Source organism: Ambystoma mexicanum, chromosome 10, assembly GCF_040938575.1.
Source record: "Ambystoma mexicanum isolate Mex_15411 chromosome 10, UKY_AmexF1_1, whole genome shotgun sequence".
NCBI lineage: Eukaryota > Metazoa > Chordata > Amphibia > Caudata > Ambystomatidae > Ambystoma > Ambystoma mexicanum.
The window spans coordinates 1,373,414,338-1,373,439,206 of NC_090932.1; positions in this window are offsets into that span (position 1 = coordinate 1,373,414,338).

A 24,869-nucleotide genomic window follows, 5' to 3' on the forward strand; every position below is an offset into this window, starting at 1 on the left:
CTCCTCTCCCTATTTTCTAAGTCATCCATCTTAAGCCGCGCCTCAACCTCTCTTTTTTCAATGTTACGGATCCGTACATCCATCTGGGTTTCGAGGGTATCGATCGACGTTTGATTATTTTCCACACCTTCCAACCGCTCCTCAAATCTGTCCATCCTCTGGGTAATTTTATCGATTTTACTGCCTAGGTTGGCTCCCATGTTTTTTATCTCATTCAGTAATGTGGTAATGTCTCCTTTGGTGGTGGCGGCAGCACTCTCCTCCGATGGGTCCGTGGACATGTTTGCTGCAGGCCTAGTGGCGGGGGGAGAGGGTTGTAGGCAAATCTGGCTAGTTTGTGGAGTGGGTCCATACAGTACGACCCGGGTAAGAGGAGGCACACGCCCCTTGGTAGGGGGCCCTTCCCTCTATGGAGACATGCAGGGTTGCAGGTTCAAGGCTGTCTTCTATTTTCGGTATCTAGTGTGGGTTGACATGAAGCCATCGAAAGTTTAGGTGACCAGTCTGTGAGGCTTAGTTATCTAGGGGGTCGGGCGCTTCACCTTGGGTCCCGGGCCGCCTCTTTATCCCCACGTGGCCTGGTCAGGATCGGGGCCACCTAGAGCGATGTACATCTATGCCGGGCGCTCATAGGTGGGGGGGTCAATCCACCGAGTGACGGGCTTCGGGACTACGAGGAGCCTTGATCTCAGCCGGCTGTGTAGGCCGCACTCGTCTCGGAGTGCGGCCTACTTCCTTGGCAGGGCCTTCTGTTGTTCCACAGGCCAGGAGTGGGGGTCCGTGCTGGGAAGTCAGCGGGGGCACTCCAACACTAGGGGCTGCGGTCTGGGGGAGGCACGTCGACGGGAAGTCCAGAAGTCGAGTGTTCTCCTCCAGGCAGGCCCGCCTTCCAGCGCGGCTGCGTCGGGCCAACTAGTTTCGTTTCCTCGCTTCCGACGGGGTGAAAACTTCAGATAGGGTTTTCTCGGGCTTCCCAGCCCCGATTTCGTTTGGGTTTTTCCTGCTCCGTGGGGAGGTTTCCGACGCCTTATTCACAGGTTTGTCGCCGTGGGGGGGGTCGCGACGTGGGGGCTCAAGTCACTTCGTGGACCATCGACGACGGAGCTCACATGGGGTAGGCGATCATCCGTGCGCCCCCTAGTGGCCAGTCCAAATCACTATTTCAATACACTTTTTGGTTATGCACAAATCACATGTGTGGACATTGCTCATTGCGTATGCGTGCTTTGTTGGTGAACAGTCTACAGTGTGCATGTCCCAGACACACGCAGTGCCCCAAGTGCCATCTCCATGTGACACCCCCGTCCATGTGTGCTAGAAGCATTGGTTGATGAGAGTCTGACGGATTTCACGTCCCTCCTGTGCATCGCTTCCTCCATGAGGTGCTGCCCCATCCCCACCCTCATCATCCTCTTCGTCAGGCGGTTGCAGTTCTGCATCAGGGGGCAGGGGCACATTCCATCTGATGCACATATTGTGTAGCATTACACATGCCATGACGATCTTTGCCACCTTTGTTAGGGAGAATTCTCTGTAAGGCTAATTTGCCAAACCTAGTGAGTCCCCCAGCAGCTTGGCTGGATTTTTGGGGTTTATTTTTTTTTCTCCTGCTAAGAGTGAGATTCTTTTGCTCCCACTCTTAGACATGATTTGAGGTGTTCCTTTAAATTTCCATGTGTTTTATGGGCTATGGGGTCTTTTACTCCATAGGGTCTCATTTGTTTTTTTGATGTGGGTTACACAGCACCCTCCGTGCCGTAACCCAGGGGTGTCGTAGCGACCCCCAAACATAGACTCCATACCCTGGGACTGACTACTGTCTCCCAGGGCATGTAAAGTCACCATTGGCTTTGCTAGTCCCAAATTATGAACAGAAACCAGTACAAACCATCATACTGTGGACGTACTGGTCGGGGCAATTCGATTGCCCCGGGGTCTGTTGTTCGAGGGGGCACGTCTCCGTCCCACCTGATCGAGTTTTGGCTGGTGGCAGTGGATACTACTTTTTATATTCGACCACGAATATATCTCTATGGGATTTTCCCATTGTTCGAGGCTACCAACTTTAATTATTTAATTCTTATAGCCTCGAACATACCGCCAGTTTATTTATTTAATATTAATTCCCTGGTTGGTATTTTTTGCCAGAACTCGATTCTAAAATGGCGTTTGTGTTCTCTTCTGTGACTCCAACCCAAGTCGAGCCCTTTGTTCCACATTTTGGCGGGCTTCTCCACAGAAGTCTCCAAAAGTGGTGCCACTCTGTCTGGGTACCACAGGGGGTGTGGGAGGGGGTTTAGGCACCCTGGACTGAGTTACCTTGGTAACTCAAGTCGCACTCTTGTGTGATTGTCCCAAGTGGTGAGCCGGCCGGCTCACCACTTAGCATGTTTGATTCACAGCTAGGCTGAGTGAATGGGGGTGTGCTGCATAAAAGCAGGGCTTTGGGGACTGGAACTTCAGAAGTTGCCACAGGACCTAAGAATCCGAGGAGGGAGAAGCTGAGCCGGCCTGCAACGACGACACCACCGGTGGAGCCCTGCTGAATCGTCTCACCACTTTTCCCAACGACAGAGGAGATCTCCAGCCCGGAGAGTCTTCTTCCTTCGACTGGTGGGGATAACCAGTCTACCTTCTTTTCGCCTTCCTGGAGCATCTCGTGGCCGCCTTGCCTGTGCCAAGCATCCCGGCAACCGGGATACCACATATTCACCACTACCGCAAACCGAAAGGGTAGTACCTTTGTACCGGAGAACTCCGCGGCTGGTTTCTTCCCTGGCAGTGCAACGACCTTCATCCTTCCTCCACGACGAGATCTTCTCTTCCTCTGGACGACGCTGCGACTTGCACCCGCTGCCAGGAACAACTGCCCCCGCTGGAGGATCCTCTCCATTTAAGGTACCGTGTTCTGCCTGGCTTCCCTTGCAACCGTTTGAAGTCTCTCGAACCTGGGTTAGCCTGGGACACCTTAGCTAACTTTTCTGCACTGAACTAAACCTTTTTCGAACTACCTCCACAAACTTTGAAGACTCTGTGTAACTGTCTTATCTTGGGCATCTTCCGCCTGGCTCCCTTGAAAGTGGGCCTGGCACCCAAACCTCCTTGCTCACCAATAGACTGTGCCTTCCTAAACTTGCTGTGGGTCTTTAAAAAGTGTTTAGTGTGTATGCTTCCATAATTCTGCTTTTCCCTCCCTTTTTATCTAACTTGTTGGAGTGCCATCGAACGTTAAGCGCTCACCTCTGTCTGGAAATAAGTGGTGTTAACTAAGACTTGTCCAACAAGTAATCAGGGATGTACATATGATAATAGTGATTGTGTTTTGAACTTATCTTACCAATTTAGTGCTAGTGTGTTTTATAAGTGTGTGTTAAATATATAAGTATATACTTTTACACCCAAGCTCTGGTCAGTGTTTGCTTGTGCTACTGTATTTCTGTACCTATTTTGTATGCTCTGTATACTGCCTAACTCTTCTTGAGGGAAGTCTGACTGCTCAGCCACAGCTACCAAGTGAATCTGTGTGGTACAGACTTCTACCAAGTGGGTTTACTGCCAAACACCTGTAGTCTTAAATCTTTTGCAGTGGTCCCTAAGGGAACTGCACAGGTTTCTGCCTAACAACCTTCTCATGGCAGTACAGGAGTGCCCCACCAGACCTGCTGAGGCAGCGAAACCGTGCCTTCAAGAGGCCAAATGTCTGCTCAATCACCACACGGGTTTGTGTATGTGCACAGTTGAAGTCCTCCTCGTGCCGGTTCTGTGGGTTCCGGACTGGGGTAAGGAGCCACCTCCTCAAGGGATAGCCTGCATCACCTGTATGTGGGCAACAATGTATGTGTCAGTCAGGACATCAGATTGCAAATCATTACGTGACACCATGGCATGCATTCATCTTTTACCTTGAACCCCATTTCCATGCACGAATGGAGTCACACGATGTGATCGCTATATGTATATTCCCCTTATGGACAGTTTTGCATGCCATCAACTAGTGTAGGCAGGGTGGTCCAGTACCTTGTGAGTGCCCATCCACTGTGTTAGTCCACAGCGGTTGTTTTGGTGATCTGGCAGATGTCCAGTGATATTAATGTGACTCCTTTGTGCGCAGTTATGGGGGACTGGCCTTTCAGTTGATGGTGTTTGGTGCTGTGTATTGCCTGAAGTCATTGCATGTAGCTACATTGCGTTGGGGTTTTTGTGGTCTGATTTGGTACAGTGCACATGCAGATGGTTGTGGAATGGTTGCAACACAGCTTCATTCGCATAGTAGGGCTGATCACATCTAGCATTATGTGGTCAGGTGTCAGCTCAAGTCTGGCCTGCTTTAAGGTATGAGCTTGCTCCATTACCTCTGGTACTCGCAGCCAGGTAAAGTATGCATCTCTCCCCCCCCCATGTCAGACAGGTAAAGTATGCCTCTCTCCCCCACCATGTCAGACAGGTAAAGTATGCATTGGTACGTCAATCACCTACCTACTTCACATTTTCATGGCCATGACATGAGACTCACCGAGTAGCCAGGATCTCGGCCCTGCATGTTGCTCCATGTAGCATGGTATTGTGGAGTTCCGCAGGACCATTGAATCATGGGTTGATCCGGGGAATTGGGCACAACAATGTGTGATGATCCTGTTTGAGTCACATACCATTTGCACGTTGATTGAGTGGTATAGCTTACGGTTGCGGTACACTACCTCCATGGCATGTGGGACCACCAATTCCACATGGGTGCAGTTGATGGCACCAATGCAACCAGGTATGCCGGCCAGTGCATGGAAACCCACTTTGGTGTTTGTGATCTCCTGGGCAGACCGTGGTAAGGAAATGTGGTTGTCTGTGTGCTTGAGGAGGGCATCAAGCACTTGGTTCAGCGTACGTGATAATAATGGTTGTGAAATGCCATGCAAGTGCCCCACTGTGTGCTGGTAGGTGCCTGTGGCCAGGAAGTGGAGCACGGACACTAGCTTCAGTAGTGGGGGGGGTGGCAGTGGGTGTTTCAATCATGCTGACGATGTCGTTGTGTATCATGTCCACGATGGTGGTGATGGTGTCCCGGTCCAAACGGTACTGGGTGTGGATCTGCTCAGCGGTGAGGTTGAATGGACTGGCTCTGATGCGTGGGATTGGGGGCTGCCTGCGTGGTGGCACTGGCTGTGCTGGTGGGGCTGGCTGGCCCTGCCTTGCCCTCCTTCTCCTCCTGCGTCTCCTCTGTGCTGCCTGTTGTAGTATTAGTTGTTGTTGTTGTAGCACTTCCATTGCAATCAGGTCCTCCAGCCCCAACATTGCTAGTCGTATTGGAATCATTGTGGAGTGTGACTGGGTGTGGGAAGGGGTGGGGTGTGCTCCTTTTGTACTTGGACAGTCTGTATTGCCTCCACCTGTGCTGATCGTGTGCACCTGTGTCACTTAGGTACACTGCACATGGCCGTTTACGGTTGATCCGCAATGGCGGTATTAGCACCATGGCGGTGAAGTACTTTACGGCCTTCGCAAGGGCGTTAAGAGCATGTCCGCTTGGCTCGTGATTATCCCCACTTTGCGCCATGCCAGTATTTACGGCATGGGAGGTCGCGTGCCCGCGCACTTGGCGCTGTTAGCAGCACCATTGATTACGGTGCCGCTGATAGCGCTATCTCGGGTCGTAATAGGACCTAGCGGTAAGCGATGCCGGTAATCCTTTACCAGCATTGTTTTTCACTTACCGCCAGGGTCGTAATGAGGGCCATTGTCATCAAAGAGGTAGAGCAAATGCTCCGGCCCAACATTATTGAGCCATCTACCAGCCCCTGGTCCTCCCCATTGTATTAGTGGAAAAGCCAGACAAAGGTTGGAGGTTCTGTGTAGACTTCTGAAAGCTAAATAACATCTCATCCTTCAATACCCCCCTTTGCCTTGTATTGACGATCTCATTGACAAATTGGGTAGTGCAGTTTATTTGTCGACCGTAGACTTAACTAAAGGGTACTGGCAAGTCCTCTACATGGATCACATAAAGAAAAGACTGCTTTTGCCACCCCACTAGGTCTGTATCAATTTAAAATCTTAACCTTTGGGTTGTATGTTGCCCCAGCAACTTTCCAAAGGTTGATGGACAAAATCCTCCAACGTTACTTGGAATCTTACGGGGCATACATTGATGACATTGTAATCCATTGTCCAACCTGGAAAGACCATTTACACCATCTATACACTGTAATAAGAGCCCTACGAAAAGATGGGTACACAGCCAACCCGAGGAAATGCAAGTTAGCTCAGTCTGCCGTGAAAACCGTAGAGTTCTTTGTCAGAAATGGCAGTGTTGGACCTCAAGAGGCAAATGTTAGGACAGTCTTAGACTCTCCTAGCCCCCAAACTAAAAAGGATTTAAGATTTTTCCTAGGGCTAATTGGATAAGATCGAAGGTTCATACCTAACTTTTCCACTAGCCAGATTGACCGACAAACTACACAACACAGAACCCCAGAAACTCAAATGGGATAAGGAAGACTAACTGTGTTATCAGTCTCTCAAGCAAACATTATGTCAAAGCCCTATCCTCAAGGTAGCAGACTTTTCAAAGGACTTCATATTGAAAACAGATTTAACTGGGATAGGTGCAGTGTTATCCTAAATCCATGACGGGCTAGCACATCCCATCTTAAACACTAGTCGGAAGTTGTTCCCCAGGGAAAATAACTATTCTGTGATCGAACTGGAGGCATTAGACTTCAAATGGGTCATCACAATCTTTAAAATGACCTGTTGGGCAGAACGTTTAGATTGATCAGTGATCACTCCCCCCTGATATGGATCAGTCAAAGGAAAGAGTCCAACCCAAGAGTTATCCAGTTGGTTTTGGACTTACAACCTTGTTGTTTCTCAGTGGAACATCAAAAGGGTAAAGAACAAGGAAATGTAGATTTCCTTTCAAGTTTCCCCTGTGAAGCAATTCAGTCCAAACCGCATAGGGGAATGGTTTGTGAGAAACCTGGCGGTATTCTCCCTCCCACTCTCTCGGGATCTTCCATTCAGGCCATCGCTTTTGGATGCCGACCATGGGGGTGGACAAGTAGGGAGGATCACCTGACTGGAGGGTCACCCGGGATTGGGAGGTGAATACCCAAGGGCAAGACATGGCATTTCCCCGATCCTGAAAACACCCTACCCTACTCTCCCTCAGCTTTTGTGGTGTGTTCACAATCTCACCTCATCTCCCCATCCCCATTTTCAATAAATACTGAGACGAGGAGGAGGCTGCTAAGACCAATAAAGATTTCCCATAGGAATACCATGGGGAAAGTAAGGGAAACCTCATTTAGAAAAAAATAATGTCCCACTAATAGAGTCAGGCAGAGTCAGGCATTGGTAGGGAACCATAGACACCTGACTCCACTTGACTGTGTGTTCAACTATAAAAGGTGTGGTCACTCACAGAGACTTGACCGAGCTGGGGATGCAGTCTTGAGCGGTAGAACCCAGAGGTGGAGAGAAGCTGGAGCTGCAGGCAGGAGGAATACAGCGTGCTGATATGCTGGCCTGGTGTGTATGGGTTGCTGTGTGGCGAGCGAGCCATGCCTCCCGGGAGCCAGACAAGCGCTGCCTGCATTCTGTAGGCCAGGTCCAGCAATGTGCTTGTTCCCTTGGGGCCAGAGTGACCCCAAGGATGCCTGAAGGGCAGGTGGTGAGACCCTGCCCTCAACCCTGCATTACGTGAAGGAACCCTCTCTCAACGCGATGCTGCCCGGTGAGTTTCATGGGCAATGTAAGAGAAACTTAGGAGTGTGCGTTTAAATGAGAGCAGAGCGGGAGAAAGGCACCGATTGGAAAAGCGGCACAGAATGGGAAAGAAAGAAAAGTATGAAAGTTCAAAGTAAAGTGAAACGACTGAAAGCACAGCGAAGAGACAGAAAGCGAAAGAAAAGAAGTGAGAAAGGCAGTTCGGACCAAAAGACGAATAAGAAGCCCGATCGAAGGGGAAAGCGAGAGAAAGTGAAAAGAAGAGGCAAGTGGCTCGTAGCAAGAGAGGGGCATGTAAAAGATAAAGAAAAGTGCCTGGGGCACGTTAAAGAAGGTGCAAGTGTGCTCAGAAAGGAAATCAGAGGGTGCAAGTGTGCATGGAAAGGAAAGCAGAAGAAAAGGGGTGCAGAAAGCATCTGAAAGAAACAAAAAGGTTACAGAAGAACGTGAGAGCAAAGAGTGAGGCAAGAGGGTAAGAGTGGTTGCGACTAGGAAAATCAAAAAGCCTGGCGTTTTCGAACCCCTGAGCTCTACCCCATGAGAGGATGAATTGTAAATTCAAGACAGAACTGTGATAAATCATATGTTGTGATTGGAAACTGGAAGAGGCCTAGAGCTTGGGGGAAAGAGACCCTGAGAGGCCTATTTAGTAAATCAAAGTACCTCTCGATGAAGAACTGATTTTGTGTTTCAAGGCTGAAAGGGGCCTGAGATTGGGGTAGGGAACCCTAATAGGCCAAACCCAGTTAAAGTCTTGTTATTTTTTGTTGAACTGTTGAGAGCATTGACACATGAGAAAGGGGACCCCGAGAAGATTAATAAAGGAACTGTGTTTCCATTTTTCCATGGTGTTTGAACGGAACTGTGTTACCATTTTTTCGTCTTGTTTTGAAAATTGATGAAGCTGAAGCTTGGGAAAGGGAACCCCTAAGGACCCCCTTAAATGCCAAGGAAGAGTGTGCTTGTCCTTTTTACATAGACTTGCATAATAGCCTGGCACTTAAGGGGTAGATGCTGATGGTATAACTACAAGGGACCTGTGGAGAAGGTCTTGTGAATAGCTGTGTGAATTTAACTTAGTTGTGTGACATTGACCCAGCATCACCTGGTAAGAAGACTATCTGAAACCAACCATGGGACCCATTTTTGTTGAACCAATATTTTTCTTATTCTTGAGAAGACTCTCTATCACATTTTTGTATAGAGTGAGGGCAAGCATAGGTTTGGACACAGATACTTTTATTTTGGACTCTTAGACAACGACAGCCATTAGAAACATCAGTTGAGGGAATTATCCCTTTAGAGATAGGACCAGACAGCATTACACCAACCCAGGAACCTTAGTAAATAAAGGTTTTCAAATGAACCCACTTGAGTCTGTGTCTCTCTTGATACCATGACTGTCTCACAGTAGCCAGCATAAGGGATCACATGTTTTGACTGTCCACAGACTTTTTATTTAGGCCAGCGGTGTACTAGGAAGTATCACATGGCACCTTGATCACATGCATGCACAAAAACAGTCAATGCAGTCCTCATCTATATCATGTAAAATAAGCTTTTCCTCCTGTGTAATAGCAGCTCCTAAGTGTACGGTGATCAGGGTACCATGTGGTCCTTCCTTGTACACTGCTGGCCTTAATAAAAAGTGTGTGTCGACAGTCGAAACCTGTGTTTCAGATAAGCATACCTTGTCAAGTGACAATAGAACACAGAGAGGTTCCCCAGAAGGTGCTTCATTCAAAGACAATACCAGGATATTTACAGCAATGCTTGGCTAGGGTGTCAAAAGAACTATGGATGGCTGGCCCCCACAAAGTCTTTTGAAGGTGTTTGGAGTAGTCCATACCAGGCTGAAGTAAGGGGCTATATTGCAGCAGTACCCCATGTCAAGGGAAGCTGACCAGTGAATATATGACTGAATTTTAGCGTTATGGTGACAGAGTAAAGCAGTGCCCCATCTCAAGGGAAGCTGACCAGGGAATATGTGAGACAATTATGGCATTATGACAGCATGATGTTATTCAGCCATCTGCATCCCCATGCAACACATCCGTATACCCTGTAAAAAAAAGCAAAAGGGGGCCTTGGAGGATATAGCAGGATCTTTACCCCTTGAACAATTTTGTAGAGGCAGAGTTTCTGGTAGCACCGAATCCAGCCACAATTTTGAGCAACATACCTATGGAAGCAACATATTTTACAGTAATGAACCTTAAGAATGCATTTTTCTTGTTTGCTTTGCACCCATACTGTCAAAACCTCACTGAGTTTACTTATCGAGGGACAAGGTGTAAACACACTCATTTATCACAGGGGTATTGTTAATCCCCAAGTATTTTTAATAGAGTTTTGAAGATGGACTTGGGAAATATACAAACACTAAGCACAATGATGCAGTATATCGATGATCTTTTGGTGTGCACAACCACGGAACAACAGTTTAGAGAGGATTCAATAAACGCTTTTGACATTTCTAGCTGCAAAGGGGTACAAAGTACATAAGATAAAGCCACAGTATTGACAGAAAGACGTGGTTTATCTGGGTCAGATAATTTCATTAGAAGGGAGAAGATTAACTCCACAGAGGGCAGGAGCGTTGCAGAACACACCGCAGCCACAGACAGTGAAGAAGATGCAACAGTTCTTGGGTTTGGTACAATTATTGCCGGCCCTAGATTTTTTGATTTTTCCAGTTGCACTACGCCCTTTTTACAAGGGCTAAAAAGAAGAGCAAAAAGGAAAAGTCCACATCAAGTGGACAGATGAAATGTATACTTAATTCAAGGAACTGAAAGATGCACTGAGCAACCCACCAGTATGAGCTACCTCAAATTACAAGAAGCAGTTTCTCCTGTTTTCTAATTGTAATGGCCAAGGGATGTCAGCAGTACTTACACAAAATACATCACAAGGACACAAGCCTTTGGCTTATTACAACAGTCTTTTAGACCCAGTAATGTAGGGTCATTTTCCATGAGAGCAGGTACTAACTGCAGCAGCATTTGCCATTCAGAAATCCTTGATTATCACGATGGGCTGCCCAGTGACACCTTTCATGGGACATGCAGTGTTTGCCATATTGGAAAAATCTAAATCTACCCTTTCCACCAAAAGTGCTTCAGGGTATGAGGTCATATTATCAAACGCTGCATTTTCTATAGTGCAGTGTCACCCGGTTAAACCAGCAACATTTATTGCAGATGCAGTGAAGGAAGGTGACTATGTGGTCTTACACCAGAATGCACCCCAGGCGGGACGCATCATTGGCGCCCCCCCCAGCGATGAATGCTATTTAAAAAAGGGCTCCTTCATGGTATTTTGTTACATGTATTTGTCAACTTTTTGGAGTACCAACTCCGGTTGGGTGATACTGTATGTAAATATGTTCTATGTTAAGTGTTTTGGTGAAAGCTCTATATAAACAACATATCGGTAATGTATTTGCGAAACTTCCCCACTGAACACCCTGCTGAGTATGCTCAGGCTGAGTCACCCCAGTATAGAATAGAAGAACCCACACCGTAGATTGGTGGTGATCACTCTACTCAAGCAGGCCCGGCTGAAGATGTATGGGGGCCCATTTCAACATGATGGTTGGGGGCTCCCTCCTTGGAGCCAAAACAGTCTGAAGCACCCAGGGGTGCTTACATTACAATGGTGACAAAGATAAGGTTAGCAGCTGCTGATTATCACGAGATGACAAACTGTCACGCAGCTTAAACACTGAAGAGCTCTAAAACCCTTCTGTTTCATGTCAGCAAATGGCTGATGTGGAGGAACCAGTGTTAGAAGACAATAAGGTGATAAGCACTGCCTTGAGCAGAGCCTGATGCAGGCAACAATCCACTTGAAGTTGGTCTTTTTGGACACAGCCAACCCTCTGAATAATTTAGCAAATTCCACCATCAGCTGTCTGTCCATTCACTATTCATTTGACCTGACAATAAATTGGCTCAAGCCAAGCACTGCTACGATCAACCATGTGCAAGTGCTCAGCCACCTTTGACGGGTGAAGAGAAGAAAAGGAGCTGTCTGTTTCATTGTAAAATTCACTAATTGATCACTTTGGTAACAACCATTGGAAAAAAACTGTGTATAATGCATGTCAGCTGAGATGGCAAGTAGCTAGCTCACCCACCAGCCTGAAGTGATGGTCAGTAAAAAGAAGTTCTTAAGTGTCAAAAATGTAAAGTAACAGCGATGCATAGACTCGAGGGGCTAACCCACCAGCTGGGGCAAGTCCAGATTTAGTATAGAAGAGAAGTCCCAGGGTGAGACTGCGCCCAGTTTCAAAAGAAGATTTAATATATAGAAATGCCCTTTTAGGATGACACGTGTTTCGGTCCCTTTATAGACCTTTCTCAATTCAGGGCTAAATTCAAATATATGTTAAAAAAATTAATTGTCAACAGTAACAGAAACATTATGTTAATTCACATTATTATACATACATGTAATGCAATTGAAACAGTGCAATATGTTTGATTAAAGGAAACCATATGCAAAAATCCAAAAGTAAGAAAAGCAAAAAACGTAAAAAAGTTAATAGCCAGACAAAAATAGGTAGGGCAATGGGGAGGACAGAGAGGCTCAAGAGAAAGGTACATAAAACTAAGTTAGTTTGCACTTCATATATGGTCCCACTCTTAATTTAGAAGTATAGAATGAATATTGCTTGGTTTCTCTAGTTCCCCTTTAATTTAGTTTAGCAGAGATTGTCTGCTCTTCCAATTTCGGGTTAGATCCCTTGAAGAAAGTAAATGCTCATTTAGCAATATTGCTACTAAGGATTGCATGTCTGGTAATCAAGTTTGGGTAAAGCAGTTCCACCCTATGCCCAGAGTTCCATTAATATCGTTGAGCCTAAACATATTAATCGGTGCGTGTTACTAAATTCACCTCTAGCAACGTCCTGCTATTTTAAATTCATTTTGCAAACATTCCGTAATCCACGGTCTTACCAACTGATTCTATTTAAAGCTCTACATACATACAAACATTCCTTAATCCACGGTCTTACCAACTAATTCTATTTAAAGCTCTACATAAGCATAACATTTCTCACGTGTAACTTATATTAACTCATTCTCAGTGTTCCCCTTCTTATTGAAAGGTTAGTGCTCGCATATGTGCCGTCGTGGACCAAGCGTGTGCTGTTTTAGTACAGCGCACTCGGGCTCACAGCATTTACAATGTACTGAAAACAAAGAGGTCGCACTGATGGGACAGTCTCTCACCTCTCACTATCTTTCTCGCATTCGATCGCGTGTAACCTGAAGTCCGTAGGGGGAGTCTGTTGGCGTCCCCTTCCTAGTTATTCAGAGGCTCGGTCGTCATGGCAACAGACTACATAGTAAGTTTGTTTTCCATGACGAGGGCCATTGTTTACTTCTTGTAGTGCAGCGGCCATTTTAGAGCAATGTATTATACCATAACTTTGTATGTCTGAGTTGTCCAAATTGTGTTACTAATTCATTAAAGATGCTGCTAAAAGTTACTGATTCATTATAATTACAAGTATCAAAGCAAGGCAAATGCGGGGCTATTTAAAGTGAAATTCCACAAATTTCACTTTAAATAAATTTTGCCACCAATGCAGGGTAGGTACTTTCGGGTGAAACTTGCGTGCTAAAAACAACGTATATTTTCATATTCATCTGATTGTTAGATGGCATATATCCCATATTGTACGCACCATCAATGGTATGTTAGCGAAGTTTAATGGTGCTGATACCAAATGATTGTATGTAATCTGGTCTATATCGGCAGCATTAAGGTTTTGGATTTGAGAACACTTAGCCAAAATTGGCAGTCAAGACCCAAGATTGCCACTGGCATGCCACTTGCAAGAGAGACACCAAATGGACAATAAGGCGGACATAAAATTCATGGGTCTCCAGAAAGTCTCTTTGGGTAAAAGAGGTGGCAACAAGGAAAAGACATTGAGACAAGCAGTGGCGAGACCAATTTGTAAATTGAATTCCACTGTTCTCGGCTTAAACACAGACCACAAAATGGTGTCTTTTCTATAATAGAAAAGGGACCTTATTGGACTGCGGTGCACAGGGCGACCTCACTATCTAAGTGAATTATTACGATTCAATGCTCATAACATTTGTAATAACTCATAGTCTGGCTAGGATACAGGACAACATTTCTTTAATGCCTTTGGGTTCTATTTAAACCAACTTTTCAGTAAACAATATGATTAGGGCCATCAGTTTGGCGCAGTAATGGTACAATATATCAATTTAGGTCTCTATCTGGAGCATAAATGTACTCGACAGTTGTCGGGTCTTTAATTTGGTATCAGCACCATTAAACTTCGCTAACATACCATTGATGGTGCATACCATATGGGATATATGCCATCTAACAATCAGATGAATATGAAAATATACGTTGTTTTTAGCACGCAGGTTTCATCCGAAAGTACCTACCCTGCATTGGTGGCAAAATTTATTTAAAGTGAAATTTGTGGAATTTCACTTTAAATAGCCCTGCATTTGCTTGCTTTGATACTTGTAATTATAATGAATCAGTAACTTTTAGCAGCATCTTTAATGAATTAGTAACACAATTTGGATAACTCGGACATACAAAGTTATGGTATAATACATTGCTCTACAATGACCGCCGCATTACAAAAAGTAAACAATGGCCCTTGTCATGGAAAACGGACTTACTATGTAGCCCGTTGCCATGATGACCGAGCCTCTGAATAACTAGGAAGGTGACGACAACAGATGCCCCCTACGGACTTCAGGTTACACGCGATCGAACGCGAGACAGATAATGAGAGGTGAGAGACCGTCCCATCAGTGCGACCTCTTTGTTTTCAGTACATTGTAAATGCCGCGAGCCCGAGTGCGCTGTACTAAAGCAGCACACGCTTGGTCCAAGACGGCATATATGCGAGCACTAACCTTTCAATACGAAGGGGAACACTGAGAATGAGTTAATATAAGTTACATGCGAGGAATGTTAATCTTATGTAGAGCTTCAAATAGAATTAGTTGGTAAGACCGTGGATTACGGAATGTTTGTATGTATGTAGAGCTTTAAATAGAATCAGTTGGTAAAACCGTGGATTACGGAATGTTTGCAAAATGAACTTAAAATAGCAGGACGTTGCTAGAGGCGAATTTAGTAACACGCACCGATTAATATGTTTAGACTCAACTATATTAATGGAACTCTGGGCAGAGGGTGGAACTGCTTTACCCAAACTTGATTACTAGACATGCAATCCTTAGTAGCAATATTGCTAAATGAGCATTTATTTTTTCAAGGGATCTAACCCGAAATTGGAAGAGCAGACAATCTCTGCTAAACTAAATTAAAGGGGAACTAGAGAAACCGAGGTAATATCAACAATATTCATTCTATACTTCTAAATTAAGAGTGTGACCATATATGAAGTGCAAACTAACTTAGTTTTGTGTACCTTTCTCTTGACCCTCTCTGTCCTCCCCATTTCCCTACCTATTTTGTCTGGCTATTTACTTTTTTACGTTTTTTGCTTTTCTTACTTTTGGATTTTTGCATTATGATTTTCTTTAATCAAACATACTGCACTGTTTCAATTGCATTACATGTATGTATAATAATGTGAATTAACATAATGTTTCTGTTACTGTTGAGACTTAATTTTTTTTTAACTTATATTTGAATTTAGCCCTGATTTGAGAAAGGTCTATAAAGGGACTGAAACACGTGTCATCCTAAAAGGGCATTTCTATATATTAAATCTTCTTTTGAAACTGGGCACAGTCTCACCCTGGGTCTTCTCTTCTATACTAATGCTTACATGTGGTATTTTTCTTGGCTAAGTCACCAACCCAGAGAGACACAACCTTAGTAAATTCAAGTTTTTTTTAAATAAATTGAACTTCATTATCAAGTTCGAATTGACATGTCGCCATTTTAGACCGGACCAACAGAGCCAAGAATTGGTGAAACCAAGTCCAGATTTAGGTCTCACTGCAACTGGATTCATGGTGCCAACACTCCACGTTCTCCCCACCTCTCGTTGAGTTTCCATTTACGTCTTACCTTGTCCTGTCAACCACATCTCTTGTTAAATCTGCTCATTTCTCCCTGTATTCTCTTAAAACTGTTCAATCGTTGGTTCGTGCCTCTGTCTTGTACTGCTTCTTCAGTCTTTAGTTCGTGCCCTTCTTGACAGTGATCATTTGTTCAAGTACAGACTTCCTACACATGTGTCTCTGAACGCTGTTCTTCATGCTGCAGCCAGGTCAGTTTCGGGACCCAGGAAAGGTGAGCATGTTGCACCTGCCCTGAGGTGTAGATATTATGTTTCTGACTTGCTTTATATTTGTCCTTTGTATAAATGATAAATGTTTTGTTATTTATATAGCACCTTAATCCAAAGCACTTTACAGAGATCATATTTACATACATTAATCAATCCAAACAAAGTTGGTACTCACTGACACACCCTCACACAGTTGAATGCTTTGTCACCACTTCAATCTTTTTTGTCACCCTCCATCTAGTTCATGAGGCCATGATACTGGCTATGTCACAACTTGCTGAGCATTCTGGGATGTATGCAGTCCAGAAGGCCATCATGCATTATGGAGCATGCTGTGAAATGAGTTTGGGGAGTCACCAGACCTGTCCAAACACCCCCTGCTGTGTCACCCATTGCTTAGCATTATGAGAATGAGAAGCACACAAGGTCCCGTTCTGCTATGTCAAAACCTGCTCTGCATTCTGAGATGCAGACAGCTTTGAGCTTAGTAAGCAACCATGTTAGTCTGCAATGTTACAATGTATGGGTCATACTGGGAACAGGTTTGGGAAGTTACTGCCCATATTGCTATGCAGTTCAAAAACTGACATGCCTATGATAGTATGTTAATCGTTTTGGTAATACATTGTTTGCCTTACTAGCTTTCTATGTCACAGTTTACTGATCATTTTGCTTTCAAATCCTTCCTCACATTGCCTGCTGTATCAGAGTTTGGCATTTCAGGAGGTCACTGTGTTTCCGTCGTCAGAAAAGTGGTGGATTAGGTCACAGTTGCTGCCACTGACAGCTTGCTGAGCATGCTGGGAAAGCAGTTCAGATAGTCCCTGCGCCTGCCTTGTTACTGTTTGCTGATGGTTTTGGGAAAGAAACAGTTCAGGGCCTCGCGTTCCAAGAACCTGCTACGAATACATTTCCAGTGACAAAAAAGTGTAATTCTGACTACATTGTTCTGTTGCAATTCAAGATTATGATTTTTAAAAAGAAATAGTTCAGTGGACGTGCAGTCCAAAATAAACTAAGGTGGGGCTGGAGGGGGGTGGGGGCTTAATTTTGTGTGCTTTTTGTTCGGCTATTTTTATTTCTGTGACCCAAAATGCAGAGGTAAAAAAGTGCAAACACTAGGGCAGTGCATCTAAAAAGCCAATAGAACTGGAGTAGGTCGATTGTGGGTCAGCCACAGTTTGATCTTTAACTCCTATGAGGCTGAGCATGTTTCTATAAATCATCTGCCCCATGGGTCCATCAGTCTGTTTTGAGTGCCTGAAAGTTCGTTCCTCCGACTGCTGCGGGTGGCCAGCTACAACGCAGTGGTGTGGCAATAGCAAGTGTCTCCAAACTGTCCCTCCCCTCTTGAGGAAGCGATAGGAGGAAGGCCAGTGGCCACAGACAAAAGAAAATAAACTTGTTATTTCTCACACCAGGCCCAGTTCCGGAGTAGCGAGTCACTCACCACCCTCTTTAGGCTTCCATTGTAAGCCTCACCCTCAAGCTGCCATTGTGCCACTTTGAGCCGTGGATAGCTCGATTAATGCTTAAGAAAGAGAGCAGGTCCAATAACCCCTATCATAAAATCTTATTTACTTTATATGCCAAATGTCAATCTTGGCAGTGGCAGCCGGCACAAGGGTGGCTTCTGGGCTCCTCCTGAGTTCTGCCCTGCCTGGGCCTTGATCCCGATTCTGGTAATTAAGTTCAGTGTGGACTGACACAGGTCACAGGGCAGGCTGCCAGCTCAATCAATCAACCCCCTCCTGTGTCACTGCAGCGCGCTGAAGGAGGGCTCATGCGGCCAAGCCTGGGGCCTAGCACCCCCGGGGAAGTGATAGCAACTAATGTTGCTATTTGCTGCCTGAGGCTGCTAGGCTAGTGCTAGCAACATAAAAATCAACATTGTGTGGTGCCTGGCTTTGCGGGAGCACTGTGAGCACGAAATTCGAATGCAGACCGTCATCGTATCATATGCTTGCCTACTATGCTACTGCTCAGCCAGACTGGGTCTTGGGTAGTGAAATTAGTCAATAAAAATGCACACAAGTGACCACAAGTCCACAACCGTATTCAATTATTATTTCACTAACTTTTTTTTTAATGCGACTTGACAGACTCTTGGACTGCTGGTGCGGCACACCTTGGAGGCTGACACATCAGGCAGCTGCCTGCACTGCCTGACACAAAGACCAGCCCTGATGTGCATGACTGTGCTACAGCTAGAAAGTGCTGGGAAAAACCAGCCACATTAAGCAGCACCCCTTAGAGGAAGGGGAGATACTTTTCATTGATGGGTCATCCGTGATCGATCAGACTTCAGGGTGTAGGCAGACAGGGGCAGCAGTGGTACGCTATGAGGAGGATGAGTTTGAGGTGGTTTTCAAGATTAGATTGCCACTTCATTACTCTGCACAGGCGGCAGAACTGGTGGCTTTAATAACAGCTGTAGAGATGTCAAAAGGGTGTTGTGCCACTATGTATTCAGACTCTGCATATGTCATATCGACAGTGCATTCTGGATTAGCAAGATGGAAAAGGAGAGGCTTTAGAAAGTCTGATGGCTCACTGGTTCAACATGCAAAATTACTTTCCAGACTGATTGATGTATTACACTTCCTTCTGCATTAGCAGTTGTGAAGTGTGCTGTCCATACCAACAGTAGAAATTTAATTTCCCGGGGCAATGATATATCAGATACTGCAGCCAAAGAGGCAGTGTATTTACCATATCTTACTGAACAGGTTTCCAAATTTACCAATATCCCACAGCAACAGGTACAACTCCCCAATCCATACAATGCTTTGGCTGTGGGCCCGATAATACAATTGCAATGGCAGGCTGCCCAGGAGGAGAAGGATTTATGTACAAAAAGGGGATGTTCTTTGAGCCCCACACATTTAATAAATATGGAAACTGAACATTTCCGGAAAGCCCTTTATGCCAAAAGAACTTAACATTGCTCTTGAACAACTGCATTCCCTGCACACGTTACCAAAGAAAGCATTGCTGCAGAGATACAGGCTGATTGGGTTTTTGCCAAATCTGCAAGGGCACGTTGCAGGCTTCATGACGAATTGTGTGACATTCCAACCATATACAGCAGGACATCCTTTGAAAACAATTAAGGCAACATTGTCTCACCCTTCAGATCCATTCAGACACCTCCATATTAACTATGTGGACAGTACTGAAAGATGCAGTACATTTTGTTATTTGATCGTTGCGATGTGTTTGTTTTCCCATTGGGATGAGGCTGGCCCATGTACCCATCCTGATGCTAAATCTGCGCCAAAATTCCTTGTTAGAGAGGTGTTCCATGATTGCGTGTTTGCGAGGTGTTACGGTCCAACAGTGGATCAAATTTTTTCAATGTCCTCTTTAAAGAAGTAACCTCCCCTACTGGGCATTAAACCTACATTTGCTCTGCTTATCATCATCAGGCCAACGTTGTGTTGGAACGACTCAACAGTCTGATTAAAGATTGCATTGCAAACATTTGTTGCACGCTTGATAAAGGTGGCTTTATTGCTTGCCATTGGCACTTTATGCTCTGTGAAACTAGTCTAGTTCTGATCATCACCTTACCCCGCATGAGGTGGTGATGGGCAGGAGAATGTCAACACTGCTTGCTGCTGCACCTGCTAACACTGATGTGCATAGCTCAGCCGAGGTATTGTGGAATGAATTTCAAGGGTATCTCAGAGAGCTTACCAACAAAAGCACCATCACCCCTTTAGAAGAAAAGAGGGGATACATGAGGGAAGTAATGGTGTTTTCACAGTAACTTTTTTCACCTCACTGCATTTCTTTCGACAAAAAAAGACAAACTGTTTTTCTTCCTCCTCACGGCTGAAGATATCCAGAGGGAACATAATGAGGAGGATTTTGTATTTTCTTATGTTACTTTTTTTCTATCCTCTTTTTTCTGTTATTTACTTTTGAGTGGGGTTGTTTGGATTCTAGTGATAATAGTATAATGGTTCAAGGAAATGTTAGCATGACCAGGATCAGAAACAAAAGAAGGAATCCTGACTCAGAATTTTCTTTCAAAAGCATTAGGGCTGAGCCTCGCACTGACACTGACAACATGTGGTATGAACACATGCGAGGAAGAGAGAGTGCAGATGAAACTTGCAATGTGTACTCTTTAATACCGCACACAGTGGGCCCACGCAAGCCTTTTTTCACACAAGAGATACCACCAGACATAACACAGTGCATGACTAATTTGGATTTATGCAGGGAAAGGGTGATGTTTCAGGGGCATACAACATGAATACAAGAGGGTGAGGTGGGTCTGGATGACGATTATATTACAATAAAGGAGATGGCAGAACAGGAAGAAACAAAGAACATCTTAGTTTACTATGAAATTGAGGAGGCCAGAACGGGGGATACAAGACTTTCAACACCACACTACATTTATTGCGTGGATAAGGACACATGTCAGGTAAAACCTTGGTGTATGAAAAGGGCATGCATGGAAATAAGTGGTTCAATATGCTACCAATATAAGTGGGTAAAAGGGTGATTGGATGTAGGGCAATGGGATCATAGGGAAGGAGGGAGAAAAGGTGCTCCTAGTTAATAAAAAATGTTATGAAATATTGGAGAATAAGGTTAATTTACTGACATGGCTTGATGAGAAAAAGAAACCAATGCCAATACATGCGCTTGCCAAGCACTCTTTATGCTTCAGTATGAGGGACTACTATGTCGTAGGAGAGAACACAAACAGTAAAGTGACACTGATCTTGCAGGCCTACGAGGTAGGACTGCTATATTAATGAGCAACCTAACTAACCCAAGCCTCCATCTATGCTTCCTAATACTACTGCAGTATTATTTAGCCTATTTGTACTGCCATTTTATACCTTTATATGTATGCATTAATATGTCTTGTGATACTAAATGTAACCTCAACTGACAAGTGACACGCCTTTACATGGTATATACCTTTCAAAACAATGTCAGTGCCTAGATACCTTAGGATTAGGTGCGCTCTACAAATGTCTAAATAAATGAATAAATAAATAAATAAGTAAATGGACCATGCTCAACTTCCACCCTATTGGCACGGCATAGGTACTCTCGTCACTTTACATTCCCTGACTCTTGTGGTGCCGGAATTGCATCTTATCCCATATAATGAACATCCAGCTATCAAAGAACTGTACCGCACACGTATTACGAGGTCGCTGAAAATACACAGAAAGAAGGGAAATACAACCTTCTCAAGGAGAAAGAGAACTTTCAATTTGCGAAGGAAGAAGAGGGATGACTATTTTTCAAAAACATCGTCATACAAGCTCATGCAAATTCCCAGGGGATTTGCACCTCTTCTCCAAGACTGCACATTTTTCACTTCCTTACTTGCAACAGGGGTGCAGACTGCAGCCAATGCAAAATGGCTCAAGATCACCCTCTGGGAGCTGATGCGGTTGGCAAATGGTACCGAAAGAGGTTTGACCACCCTGCGCTTGAGCACCTTGCAAAACAGATACGTTTTGGACATGATAATGGCCATGGAGGGTAGAGTGTGTGCGAAAATAGGGATAATTTGTTGCACGATGCCAGCAAACTATGTCGACAGCGGAAGCCTGACTGATGTCATTACCAAGTTGCACACCCTCAATGTGGCCATGGAGAAAGAGACTAGCAGGGTGGTCAACAATGATTGGTACAGCACACTTTTTTCCTGGATGGCTAGGTGGTTGAGCAATAGTTTTAAATTTTGATTCCCATCCTCGTAGTGCTGATCATTGCATTTTCTGCGTGTCAGATAGCGATGGGGTGGTGTAGCAGGGTTGGGGCCAGGGGAAAGAACATGATGACTTTAACACTGACAAGTACTGATAGTGTTGAGACTCCTGTCTCGAGATATGTTCACAATACAATATGGCAGAAAATTTGACAGGTTGAACATCGCAGGGTTAGGTTGGAGCATCCGATTGGTCCCACATGCACCCTTTTTTCTCCACCTCCAGACCTCACCGTGTACGTTGAGACATGGGTAGATCGTGTTTCAGACGGAGTTTGTAACTTTTTGTCATGCACCCCGGAGGAATATGAAGCAAGTGGGGAAAGCTTACATGGAGTTTGTAAAGTTTGGGTCCCAAAAGATAATTATGATAGAGCCACAGAGAAGGGGTGAGAGTTGGTTGTTAATAAATTAATGAAAGTGGATTAATATGCAGATGCAGAGTTCTAAGCATGTGCACAGATACAAGTTCAGAAGGCCCCCACAAGCTTAATATTAGGTCTTTAATGGTGACGTGGCCGTCATGTAGGCATGTATAAGTTGCCTCATAATATATCTTTAGGATGATAGCTAAAAATACAAGCAGCGACATGCACTACGCAAATAATATATATTCAGTAAAGTATTCAAACACACATGTAGCAAAAGCCTTTAAACATAGGGCAGGGCGTTTTTCCTTCTTGAACTAAAAGTGCTTTTTTCTCTGTATGCATATATTTCTTTTATAAGCATAGTGTTATATAAGGTTGTAAAGTTGAGACATGCCCCCATTATGGAGTTTGTGTTTGGGCAGTGTGAGCTGCCATCAGTCATTGTGAGCAAGAGAAAAGTACATTTTGGTATAACATCAGGGTTACAGGCTGCAAATATGACCATGTTATTTTGCTACGTTGCCTTTCAGAACTAAGGCCCTTTTAATTCAATGCTATTCTGTGATGAGTGCAGGCCCCTCAAGTTCAGGATGTTGTGGTAGGAAAAGCAGACATGGCTTATTTGTTGCAAAGGAAGCAGCCCCCACAACTTGAAACCCAATTCTATACAAGCAGTTGCCATCCGAGGCGAAAGGTGAGTGGATACACAAGGATGCAAGGACATGAAATCGCATTAGTGCCAATTTATAAAGTTAGAGCATGAACACAGAGCCCCCAGTGCCATGAAAGGCCCTGTTTCAGTGTGGTAACTGCCTTGATAATTTGAAGAAAATAGAGGATGGCGATCTATCAAAAAGATAGCGGGAACGCCATGGTGTATGCGTTTGCAGGGTTTATCGAGATGGAAATCGCATGGCATGCATGTGCATGGCTTGGAGAACAGACATACACAATAAAGTACATGGGCTTTGCAACATATTAGCCCTCCCTATTGCTTCCCACATTCCCATTGGTCAGATCTTGGTGGGACGCAAAGGATCAAAGTTATCTATGGGTGGGGGGCGGATGCTTTGTGGAATATGGTACCCTAACTTTACTATTTGATGAAGTACAACTAATTGCCAGGCATGTGTAAAGTGTTGTATGTTGTAAGGGTGGCTTCTGGGCTCCTCCTGAGTTCTGCCCTGGCTGGGCCTTGATCCCGATTCTGGTAATTAAGTTCAGTGCGGACTGACACAAGTCACAGGGCAGGCTGCCAGCTCAATCAATCAACCCCCTCCTGTGTCACTGCAGCGCGCTGAAGGAGGGCTCATGCGGCCAAGCCTGGGGCCTAGCACCCCCGGGGAAGTGATAGCAACTAATGTTGCTATTTGCTGCCTGAGGCTGCTAGGCTAGTGCTAGCAACATAAAAATCAACATTGTGTGGTGCCTGGCTTTGCGGGAGCACTGTGAGCACGAAATTCGAATGCAGACCGTCATCGTATCATATGCTTGCCTACTATGCTACTGCTCAGCCAGACTGGGTCTTGGGTAGGGAAATTAGTCAATAAAAATGCACACAAGTGACCACAAGTCCACAACCGTATTCAATTATTTTTTCACTAACTTTTTTTTTAATGCGACTTGACAGACTCTTGGACTGCTGGTGCGGCACACCTTGGAGGCTGACACATCAGGCAGCTGCCTGCACTGCCTGACACAAAGACCAGCCCTGATGTGCATGACTGTGCTACAGCTAGAAAGTGCTGGGAAAAACCAGCCACATTAAGCAGCACCCCTTAGAGGAAGGGGAGATACTTTTCATTGATGGGTCATCCGTGATCGATCAGACTTCAGGGTGTAGGCAGACAGGGGCAGCAGTGGTACGCTATGAGGAGGATGAGTTTGAGGTGGTTTTCAAGATTAGATTGCCACTTCATTACTCTGCACAGGCGGCAGAACTGGTGGCTTTAATAACAGCTGTAGAGATGTCAAAAGGGTGTTGTGCCACTATGTATTCAGACTCTGCATATGTCATATCGACAGTGCATTCTGGATTAGCAAGATGGAAAAGGAGAGGCTTTAGAAAGTCTGATGGCTCACTGGTTCAACATGCAAAATTACTTTCCAGACTGATTGATGTATTACACTTCCTTCTGCATTAGCAGTTGTGAAGTGTCCTGTCCATACCAACAGTAGAAATTTAATTTCCCGGGGCAATGATATATCAGATACTGCAGCCAAAGAGGCAGTGTATTTACCATATCTTACTGAACAGGTTTCCAAATTTACCAATATCCCACAGCAACAGGTACAACTCCCCAATCCATACAATGCTTTGGCTGTGGGCCCGATAATACAATTGCAATGGCAGGCTGCCCAGGAGGAGAAGGATTTATGTACAAAAAGGGGATGTTCTTTGAGCCCCACACATTTAATAAATATGGAAACTGAACATTTCCGGAAAGCCCTTTATGCCAAAAGAACTTAACATTGCTCTTGAACAACTGCATTACCCTGCACACGTTACCAAAGAAAGCATTGCTGCAGAGATACAGGCAGATTGGGTTTTTGCCAAATCTGCAAGGGCACGTTGCAGGCTTCATGACGAATTGTGTGACATTCCAACCATATACAGCAGGACATCCTTTGAAAACAATTAAGGCAACATTGTCTCACCCTTCAGATCCATTCAGACACCTCCATATTAACTATGTGGACAGTACTGAAAGATGCAGTACATTTTGTTATTTGATCGTTGTGATGTGTT